Source organism: Oncorhynchus keta, unplaced genomic scaffold (assembly GCF_023373465.1).
Source record: "Oncorhynchus keta strain PuntledgeMale-10-30-2019 unplaced genomic scaffold, Oket_V2 Un_contig_7937_pilon_pilon, whole genome shotgun sequence".
NCBI classification, from domain to species: domain Eukaryota; kingdom Metazoa; phylum Chordata; class Actinopteri; order Salmoniformes; family Salmonidae; genus Oncorhynchus; species Oncorhynchus keta.
In genome coordinates, this window is record NW_026289764.1 from 3,731 (window position 1) to 15,224 (window position 11,494).

At 52.5% G+C, this 11,494-nt stretch overlaps 1 long non-coding RNA gene across 1 annotated transcript; it reads right to left on the minus strand.

The window, feature by feature from the left end:
- Nucleotides 1-10,009: 10,009 nt before the first annotated feature.
- LOC127926610 (uncharacterized) lies at nucleotides 10,010-11,291 on the minus strand. The gene is made up of 3 exons (XR_008124555.1): nucleotides 10,940-11,291; nucleotides 10,631-10,682; nucleotides 10,010-10,065 (listed from the first exon to the last, which is right to left on the minus strand). It is a non-coding gene; the product is annotated as an uncharacterized LOC127926610 (long non-coding RNA).
- Between the last annotated feature and the right edge of the window lie 203 nt (nucleotides 11,292-11,494).

The following is an 11,494-nucleotide window of genomic DNA, read 5'->3' on the forward strand; positions in this document are numbered from 1 at the left end:
CATCCTGTATTGAACCCACCATCCTGTAGTGAACCCACCATCCTGTAGTGAACCCACCATCCTGTAGTGAACCCACCATCCTGTAGTGAACCCACCATCCTGTAGTGAACCCACCATCCTGTAGTGAACCCACCATCCTGTAGTGAACCCACCATCCTGTAGTGAACCCACCATCCTGTAGTGAACCCACCATCCTGTAGTGAATCCACCATCCTGTAGTGAACCCACCATCCTGTAGTGAACCCACCATCCTGTAGTGAATCCACCATCCTGTAGTGAACCCACCATCCTGGCCCCAGTGGGTATTGAACCCACCATCCTGTAGTGAACCCACCATCCTGTAGTGAACCCACCATCCTGTAGTGAACCCACCATCCTGTAGTGAACCCACCATCCTGTAGTGAACCCACCATCCTGTAGTGAACCCACCATCCTGTAGTGAATCCACCATCCTGTAGTGAATCCACCATCCTGTAGTGAACCCACCATCCTGTATTGAACATCCACCATCCTGTAGTGAATCCACCATCCTGTAGTGAATGAACCCACCATCCTGTAGTGAACCCACCATCCTGTAGTGAACCCACCATCCTGTAGTGAACCCACCATCCTGTATTGAACCCACCATCCTGTAGTGAACCCACCATCCTGTAGTGAACCCACCATCCTGTAGTGAACCCACCATCCTGTAGTGAACCCACCATCCTGTATTGAACCCACCATCCTGTATTGAACCCACCATCCTGTAGTGAATCCACCATCCTGTAGTGAACCCACCATCCTGTAGTGAACCCACCATCCTGGCCCCAGTGGGTAGTGAACCCACCATCCTGTAGTGAACCCACCATCCTGTAGTGAACCCACCATCCTGGAACCCCCATGGAACCCACCATCCTGTAGTGAATCCACCATCCTGTAGTGAACCCACCATCCTGTAGTGAATCCACCATCCTGTAGTGAATCCACCATCCTGTAGTGAACCCACCATCCTGTAGTGAACCCACCATCCTGTAGTGAACCCACCATCCTGTAGTGAACCCACCATCCTGTAGTGAATCCACCATCCTGTAGTGAACCCACCATCCTGTAGTGAACCCACCATCCTGTAGTGAATCCACCATCCTGTGTGAACCCCCATCCTGGGTATTGAACCCACCATCCTGTAGTGAACCCACCATCCTGTAGTGAACCCACCATCCTGGTGAACCCACCATCCTGTATTGAACCCCCATGGGTAGTGAATCCACCATCCTGTAGTGAATCCACCATCCTGTAGTGAACCCACCATCCTGTAGTGAACCCACCATCCTGGCCCCAGTGGGTATTGAACCCACCATCCTGTAGTGAACCCACCATCCTGGAACCCCCAGTGGGTAGTGAACCCACCATCCTGTAGTGAACCCACCATCCTGTAGTGAACCCACCATCCTGTAGTGAATCCACCATCCTGTAGTGAACCCACCATCCTGAACCCACCATCCGGGTATTGAACCCACCATCCTGTAGTGAATCCACCATCCTGTATTGAACCCACCATCCTGTAGTGAACCCACCATCCTGTAGTGAACCCACCATCCTGTATTGAACCCACCAGCGGGTATTGAACCCACCATCCTGTAGTGAACCCACCATCCTGTAGTGAATCCACCATCCTGTAGTGAATCCACCATCCTGTAGTGAACCCACCATCCTGTATTGAACCCACCATCCTGTAGTGAACCCACCATGAATCCACCATCCTGTAGTGAACCCACCATCCTGTAGTGAATCCACCATCCTGTAGTGAACCCACCATCCTGTAGTGAACCCACCATCCTGTATTGAATCCACCATCCTGTAGTGAACCCACCATCCTGTAGTGAACCCACCATCCTGTAGTGAACCCACCATCCTGTGAATCCACCATCCTGTAGTGAACCCACCATCCTGTAGTGAACCCACCATCCTGTAGTGAACCCACCATCCTGTATTGAACCCACCATCCTGTAGTGAACCCACCATCCTGGCCCACCATCCTGTAGGAACCCACCATCCTGTAGAACCCACCATCCATCGGGTATTGAACCCACCATCCTGTAGTGAACCCACCATCCTGTAGTGAATCCACCATCCTGTGCCCACCGCGGGGAACCCACCATAGAACCCACCATCCTGGCTCCCCGCGGGTAGTGAACCCACCATCCTGTAGTGAACCCACCAGCGGGAATCCACCATAGTGAACCCACCATCCTGTAGTGAACCCACCATCCTGGCCCCAGCGGGTATTGAACCCACCATCCTGTAGTGAACCCACCATCCTGTAGTGAATCCACCATCCTGGCCCCAGTGGGTATTGAACCCACCATCCTGTAGTGAATCCACCATCCTGTAGTGAACCCACCATCCTGTAGTGAACCCACCATCCTGTAGTGAACCCACCATCCTGTATTGAACCCACCATCCTGTAGTGAACCCACCATCCTGTATTGAATCCACCATCCTGTAGTGAATCCACCATCCTGTAGTGAACCCACCATCCTGTATTGAACCCACCATCCTGTATTGAACCCGCCATCCTGTAGTGAACCCACCATCCTGTAGTGAATCCACCATCCTGTAGTGAACCCACCATCCTGTAGTGAACCCACCATCCTGTAGTAAACCCACCATCCTGTAGTGAACCCACCATCCTGGTCCCATCCTGGGTATTGAACCCACCATCCTAGTGAATCCACCATCCTGTAGTGAACCCACCACCATCCTGGCCCCAGTGGGTATTGAACCCACCATCCTGGGTAGTGAATCCACCATCCTGGCCCCATGGGTAGTGAACCCACCATCCTGGCCCCAGGGGTAGTGAACCCACCATCCTGTAGTGAATCCACCATCCTGTGAATCCACCCCAGAACCCACCATCCGGGTATTGAACCCACCATCCTGTAGTGAACCCACCATCATCCTGTAGTGAATCCACCATCCTGGCCCCAGCGGGTAGTGAACCCACCATCCTGGCCCCAGCGGGTAGTGAACCCACCATCCTGGCCCCAGCGGGTAGTGAACCCACCATCCTGTAGTGAACCCACCATCCTGGAACCCCCCATCGGGTAGTGAACCCACCATCCTTTATTGAATCCACCATCCTGTAGTGAATCCACCATCCTGTAGTGAACCCACCATCCTGTAGTGAACCCACCATCCTGTAGTGAATCCACCATCCTGTAGTGAACCCACCATCCTGTAGTGAACCCACCATCCACCATCCTGTCTTGAACCCCATCCTGTAGTGAACCCACCATCCTGTAGTGAACCCACCATCCTGTAGTGAACCCACCATCGGGTAGTGAACCCACCATCCTGTAGTGAACCCACCATCCTGTAGTGAATCCACCATCCTGTAGTGAATCCACCATCCTGGCCCCAATGGGTAGTGAACCCACCATCCTGTAGTGAACCCACCATCCTGTAGTGAACCCACCATCCTGGCCCCAGTGGGTAGTGAACCCACCATCCTGTAGTGAATCCACCATCCTGTAGTGAACCCACCATCCTGTAGTGAATCCACCATCCTGTAGTGAACCCACCATCCTGTAGTGAACCCACCATCCTGTAGTGAATCCACCATCCTGTAGTGAACCCACCATCCTGTAGTGAACCCACCCTGTAGTGAATCCACCATCCTGTAGTGAATCCACCATCCTGTAGTGAACCCACCATCCTGTAGTGAATCCACCATCCTGTAGTGAATCCACCATCCTGTAGTGAATCCACCATCCTGTAGTGAACCCACCATCCTGTAGTGAACCCACCATCCTGGGTATTGAACCCACCATCCTGTAGTGAACCCACCATCCTGTAGTGAACCCACCATCCTGTAGTGAATCCACCATCCTGGCCCCAGTGGGTAGTGAATCCACCATCCTGTGAACCCACCATCCTGTAGTGAATCCACCATCCTGGCCCCAGTGGGTAGTGAACCCACCATCCTGTATTGAATCCACCATCCTGTAGTGAATCCACCATCCTGTATTGAACCCACCATCCTGTAGTGAACCCACCATCCTGTAGTGAATCCACCATCCTGTAGTGAACCCACCATCCTGTAGTGAATCCACCATCCTGTAGTGAACCCACCATCCTGTAGTGAACCCACCATCCTGTAGTGAATCCACCATCCTGTAGTGAACCCACCATCCTGTAGTGAACCCACCATCCTGGCCCCAGTGGGTAGTGAACCCACCATCCTGGCCCCAGTAAGTATGAACCCACCATCCTGCAGTGAACCCACCATCCTGTAGTGAACCCACCATCCTGGCCCCAGTGGGTAGTGAACCCACCATCCAGTGGGTATTGAACCCACCATCCTGGCCCCAGTGGTAAGTGAACCCACCATCCTGCAGTGAACCCACCATCCTGTAGTGAACCCACCATCCTGGCCCCAGTGGGTAGTGAACCCACCATCCTGGCCCCAGTGGGTAGTGAACCATCCATCCTGGCCCCAGTGGGTATGAACCCACCATCCTGGCCCCAGTGGGTATTGAACCCACAATCCTGGCCCCAGTAAGTATAGAACCCACAATCCTGGCCCCAGTGGGTATTGAACCCACCATCCTGGCCCCAGTGGGTAGTGAACCCACCATCCTGTCCCCAGTGGGTAGTGAACCATCCATCCTGGAATCCACCCCCAGTGGGTAGTGAACCCACCATCCTGGCCCCAGTGGGTAGTGAACCACCATCCTGGCCCCAGTGGATATTGAACCCACCATCCTGGCCCCAGTGGATATTGAACCCACCATCCTGGCCCCAGTGGGTAGTGAACCCACCATCCTGTCCCCAGTGGGTAGTGAACCCACCATCCTGGCCCAGGTGGGTAGTGAACCACCATCCTGGCCCCAGTGGATATTGAACCCACCATCCTGGCCCCAGTGGGTCCACCAGTGAACCCACCATCCTGTGAATCCACCCCACCATGGGTAGTGAACCCACCATCCTGGCCCAGGTGGGTAGTGAACCCACCATCCTGGCCCCAGTGGATATTGAACCCACCATCCTGTAGTGAACCCACCATCCTGGTGCCCCAGCGGGTAGTGAACCCACCATCCTGGCCCCAGTGGGTAGTGAACCCACCATCCTGTAGTGAACCCACCATCCTGTAGTGAACCCACCATCCTGGCCCCAGCGGGTATTGAACCCACCATCCTGGAACCCCCAGTGGGTATTGAACCCACCATCCTGGCCCCCAGCCCCACAGTGAACCCACCATCCTGGCTCCAGTGGGTAGTGAACCCACCATCCTGAATCCCCAGTGGGTATTGAACCCACCATCCTGGCCCCAGCGGGTAGTGAACCCACCATCCTGGCCCCAGTGGGTAGTGAACCCACCATCCTGGCCCCAGCGGGTATTGAATCCACCATCCTGGCCCCAGTGGGTGTGGAACCCACCATCCTGGCCCCAGCGGGTAGTGAACCCACGATCCTGGCCCCAGTGGGTATTGAACCCACCATCCTGGAACCCCCAGCGGGTGGTGAATCCACCATCCTGGCCCCAGCGGGTGGTGAACCCACCATCCTGGCCCCAGTGGGTATTGAACCCACCATCCTGTAGTGAACCCACCATCCTGGCCCCAGGAGTGTGAACCCACCATCCTGTAGTGAATCCACAATCCTGGCCCCAGCGGGTATAGAACCCACCTCCTGTAGTGAACCCACCATCCTGGCCCCAGTGGGTAGTGAACCCACCATCCTGGTGTTGAAACCCCCATATTCTACAAGCTGAGCCCCACAGGAAAAAAGGTGATTGGCTTCCTGGATTAGGATCTATAGCTATGAGAGGATGTTGCTTCCTGGATTAGGATCTATAGCTATGAGAGGATGTTGCTTCCTGGATTAGGATCTATAGCTATGAGAGGATGTGGTTCCTGGATTAGGATCTATAGCTATGAGAGGATGTGGTTCCTGGATTAGGATCTATAGCTATGAGAGGATGTGGTTCCTGGATTAGGATCTATAGCTATGAGAGGATGTGGTTCCTGGATTAGGATCTATAGCTACGAGAGGATGTGGTTTCCTGGATTAGGATCTATAGCTGAAATCCATGTCAGTGTGTGTGTGTGTGTGTGTTTAAGGTGTGTGTGTGTGTGTGCTTAAGGTGTGTGTGTGTGTGCTTAAGGTGTATGTGTTCTCACCCCAGGCCCAGCTGTCGACAGACGACCTCCACGTCGCTCTCATCCCATTGGTCGTCGCAGACGGATCCCCACACGCCCCCGTGGAAAACCTCAACACGCCCCTCCCACGCTGACACCCCCCACCAACCTCACTGGCACCAACGCTACCACTGGACACAGACACACCGAAACACAGAGGACAGTTACTACCCCTAACCCTAACCCTAACCCTACCCCTAACCCTAACCCTAACCCTACCCCCTAACCCTAACCCACTGGACACAGACACACCAAAACACAGAGGACAGAGTTACTACCCCTAACCCTAACCCTAACCGAAACACAGTTGACAGTTACTACCCCCTAACCCTAACCCTAACCCTAACCCTAACCCTAACCGAAACACAGAGGACAGTTACTACCCCCTAACCCTAACCGAAAAACAGAGGACAGTTACTACCCCTAACCCACTGGACACAGACACACCAAAACACAGAGGACAGTTACTACCCCCTAACCCTAACCCTAACCCTAACCCTACCCCTAACCCTACCCCTAACCCTAACCCTAACCCAAACACAGAGGACAGTTATTACCCCCTAACCCACTGGACACAGACACACCAAAACACAGAGGACAGTTACTACCCCTAACCCTAACCCTAACCCTAACCGAAACACAGAGGACAGTTACTACCCCCTAACGCTAACACAGAGGACAGTTACTACCCCTAACCCTAACCCTAACCCTAACCGAAACACAGAGGACAGTTACTACCCCCTAACCCTAACCCTAACCGAAACACAGAGGACAGTTACTACCCCTAACCCTAACACTAACCGAAACACAGAGGACAGTTACTGCCCCCTAACCCTAACCCTAACCGAAACACAGAGGACAGTTACTACCCCCTAACCCTAACCCTAACACAGAGGACAGTTACTACCCCTAACCCACTGGACACAGAACACCGAAACACAGAGGACAGAGTTACTACCCCCTAACCCTAACCCTACCCCTAACCCTAACCCTAACCCTAACCCACAGAACACCGAAACACAGAGGACAGAGTTACTACCCCCTAACCCTAACCCTACCCCCTAACCCTAACCCTACCCCCTAACCCTAACCCTACCCCCTAACCCTAACCCTAACCCACTGGACACAGAACACCGAAACACAGAGGACAGAGTTACTACCCCCTAACCCTAACCCTACCCCCTAACCCTAACCCCCTAACCCTAACCCTACCCCCTAACCCTAACCCTAACCCACTGGACACAGAACACCGAAACACAGAGGACAGAGTTAGCCCAAACTACCCCCTAATCCTAACCCTACCCCCTAACCCTAACCCTACCCCCTAACCCTAACCCTATCCCCCTAACCCTAACCCTACCCCCTAACCCTAACCCACTGGACACAGAACACCGAAACAGAGGACAGAGTTAGCCCAAACTACCCCCTAATCCTAACCCTACCCCTAACCCTAACCCTACCCCTAACCCTAACCCTATCCTCCCTAACCCTAACCCTAACCCTAACCCACTGGACACAGAACACCGAAACACAGAGGACATAGTTAGCCCAAACTACCCCTAATCCTAACCCTACCCCTAACCCTAACCCTACCCCCTAACCCTAACCCACTGGACACAGACACACTGAAACACAGAGGACAGAGTTACTACCCCCTAACCCTAACCCCCTAACCCTAACCCTACCCCCTAACCCTAACCCTACCCCCTAACCCTAACCCTAACCCTAACCCACTGGACACAGAACACCGAAACACAGAGGACAGAGTTAGCCCAAACTACCCCCTAATCCTAACCCCACACATTTTCTACTAGTCCAGTGTGAATAGTACTAGTTCAGTCTGAATAGTACTAGTCTGAATAGTACTAGTCCAGTCTGAATAGTACTAGTCTGAATAGTACTAGTCCAGTCTGAATAGTACTAGTCTGAATAGTACTAGTCCAGTGTGAATAGTACTAGTCTGAATAGTACTAGTCCAGTCTGAATAGTACTAGTCTGAATAGTACTAGTCCAGTGTGAATAGTACTAGTCTGAATAGTACTAGTTCAGTCTGAATAGTACTAGTCCAGTCTGAATACTACTAGTCCGGTCTGAATAGTACTAGTCCAGTCTGAATAGTACTAGTCTGAATAGCACTAGTTCAGTAGTCTGAATAGTACTAGTCCAGTCTGAATAGTACTAGTCCAGTCTGAATAGTACTAGTCTGAATAGTACTAGTTCAGTCTGAATAGTACTAGTCCAGTCTGAATAGTACTAGTCCAGTCTGAATAGTACTAGTCTGAATAGTACTAGTCCAGTCTGAATAGTACTAGTCCAGTCTGAATAGTACTAGTCCAGTCTGAATAGTACTGGTCTGAATAGTACTAGTCCAGTCTGAATAGTACTAGTCCAGTGTGAATAGTACTAGTCTGAATAGTACTGGTCTGAATAGTACTAGTCCAGTCTGAATAGTACTAGTCCAGTGTGAATAGTACTAGTCTGAATAGTACTAGTTCAGTCTGAATAGTACTAGTCTGAATAGTACTAGTTCAGTCTGAATAGTACTAGTCTGAATAGTACTAGTTCAGTCTGAATAGTACTAGTTCAGTCTGAATACTACTAGTCCAGTCTGAATAGTACTAGTCCAGTCTGAATAGTACTAGTTCAGTCTGAATAGTACTAGTCTGAATAGTACTAGTCCAGTCTGAATAGTACTAGTCTGAATAGTACTAGTTCAGTCTGAATAGTACTAGTTCAGTCTGGATAGTACTAGTCCAGTCTGAATAGTACTAGTCTGAATAGTACTAGTCTGAATAGTACTAGTTCGAATAGTACTAGTTCAGTCTGAATAGTACTAGTTCAGTCTGAATACTACTAGTCCAGTCTGAATAGTAGTAGTTCAGTCTGAATAGTACTAGTTCAGTCTGAATAGTACTAGTCTGAATAGTACTAGTCTGAATAGTACTAGTCTGAATAGTACTAGTTCAGTCTGAATACTACTAGTCTGAATAGTACTAGTCCAGTGTGAATAGTACTAGTCTGAATAGTACTAGTTCAGTCTGAATAGTACTAGTTCAGTCTGAATACTACTAGTCCAGTCTGAATAGAACTAGTCCAGTGTGAATACTACTAGTCCAGTCTGAATACTATTAGGCCAGTCTGAATAGTACTAGCCAGTCTGAATACTGCTAGTCCAGTCTGAATACTACTAGTCCAGTCTGAATACTGCTAGTCCAGTGTGAATAGTACTAGTCCAGTCTGAATACTACTAGTCCATTCTGAATACTACTAGTCCAGTCTGAATAGTACTAGTCCAGTCTGAATAGTACTAGGCCAGTCTGAATAGTACTACTAGCCCAGTCTGAATAGTACTAGTCTGAATACTACTAGTCCATTCTGAATACTACTAGTCCAGTCTGAATAGTACTAGTCCAGTCTGAATAGTACTAGCCAGTCTGAATAGTACTAGTCCAGTCTGAATAGGACTAGCCCCTCTGAATAGTACTAGGTCCAGTGCAGAGTGGGGAACTCCCCTAGTACTTCCATTGGGGTACAGTCTGAATAGTACTAGTCCAGTCTGGAATAGTACTCCTCCACCTTCCATTGGGGAATAGTACTCCCCTCCACCTTGAATGGGGACTAGCCCCTCCCACCACCACCTTCCACAGGTGACGGCTGCAGAGTGGGGACACTCCCTCCTACCTTCCATTGGGGTACAGGTGACCCCTGCAGAGTGGGGACACTCCCTCCTACCTTCCATTGGGGTACAGGTGACGGCTGCAGCGTGGGGACACTCCCTCCTACCTTCCATTGGGGTACAGGTGACCCCTGCAGAGTGGGGACACTCCCTCCTACCTTCCATTGGGGTACAGGTGACGGCTGCAGAGTGGGGACACTCCCCTCCTACCTTCCATTGGGGTACAGGTGACCCTGCAGAGTGGGGACACTCCCCTCCTACCTTCCATTGGGGTACAGGTGACGGCTGCAGAGTGGGGACACTCCCTCCTACCTTCCATTGGGGTACAGATGACCCCTGCAGAGTGGGGACACTCCCCTCCTACCTTCCATTGGGGTACAGGTGACCCCTGCAGAGTGGGGACACTCCCCTCCTACCTTCCATTGGGGTACAGGTGACCCTGCAGCGTGGGGACACTCCCTCCTACCTTCCATTGGGGGTACAGGTGACGGCTGCAGAGTGGGGACACTCCCCCTCCTACCTTCCATTGGGGTACAGGTGACGGCTGCAGAGTGGGGACACTCCCTCCTACCTTCCATTGGGGTACAGGTGACCCTGCAGCGTGGGGACACTCCCTCCTACCTTCCATTGGGGTACAGGTGACGGCTGCAGAGTGGGGACACTCCCTCCTACCTTCCATTGGGGTACAGGTGACCCCTGCAGAGTGGGGACACTCCCCTCCTACCTTCCATTGGGGTACAGGTGACGGCTGCAGCGTGGGGACACTCCCTCCTACCTTCCATTGGGGTACAGGTGACCCCTGCAGAGTGGGGACACTCCCCTCCTACCTTCCATTGGGGTACAGGTGACCCCTGCAGAGTGGGGACACTCCCTCCTACCTTCCATTGGGGTACAGGTGACGGCTGCAGCGTGGGGACACTCCCCTCCTACCTTCCATTGGGGTACAGGTGACGGCTGCAGAGTGGGGGACACTCCCCTCCTACCTTCCATTGGGGTACAGGTGACGGCTGCAGAGTGGGGACACTCCCTCCTACCTTCCATTGGGGTACAGGTGACCCTGCAGCGTGGGGACACTCCCTCCTACCTTCCATTGGGGTACAGGTGACGGCTGCAGAGTGGGGACACTCCCCTCCTACCTTCCATTGGGGTACAGGTGACCCCTGCAGAGTGGGGACACTCCCCTCCTACCTTCCATTGGGGTACAGGTGACCCCTGCAGAGTGGGGACACTCCCCTCCTACCTTCCATTGGGGTACAGGTGACGGCTGCAGAGTGGGGACACTCCCCTCCTACCTTCCATTGGGGTACAGGTGACCCCTGCAGAGTGGGGACACTCCCCTCCTACCTTCCATTGGGGTACAGGTGACGGCTGCAGAGTGGGGACACTCCCCTCCTACCTTCCATTGGGGTACAGGTGACGGCTGCAGCGTGGGGACACTCCCCTCCGTTCCATGGAACACTGGGACACTGCAGTATATCAGGCTCCTCCCTGACAGTGGACCGCCCCCAGTGCATTCTGACCACACCCCTCGAGGAGATAGGGGGCGGAGAGCGCGCTCGGCCAGAGAAACTACAGGGAGAGAGAGATGGAGACACAGACAGACAGACAGACAGACAGACAGACAGACAGACAGAGACAC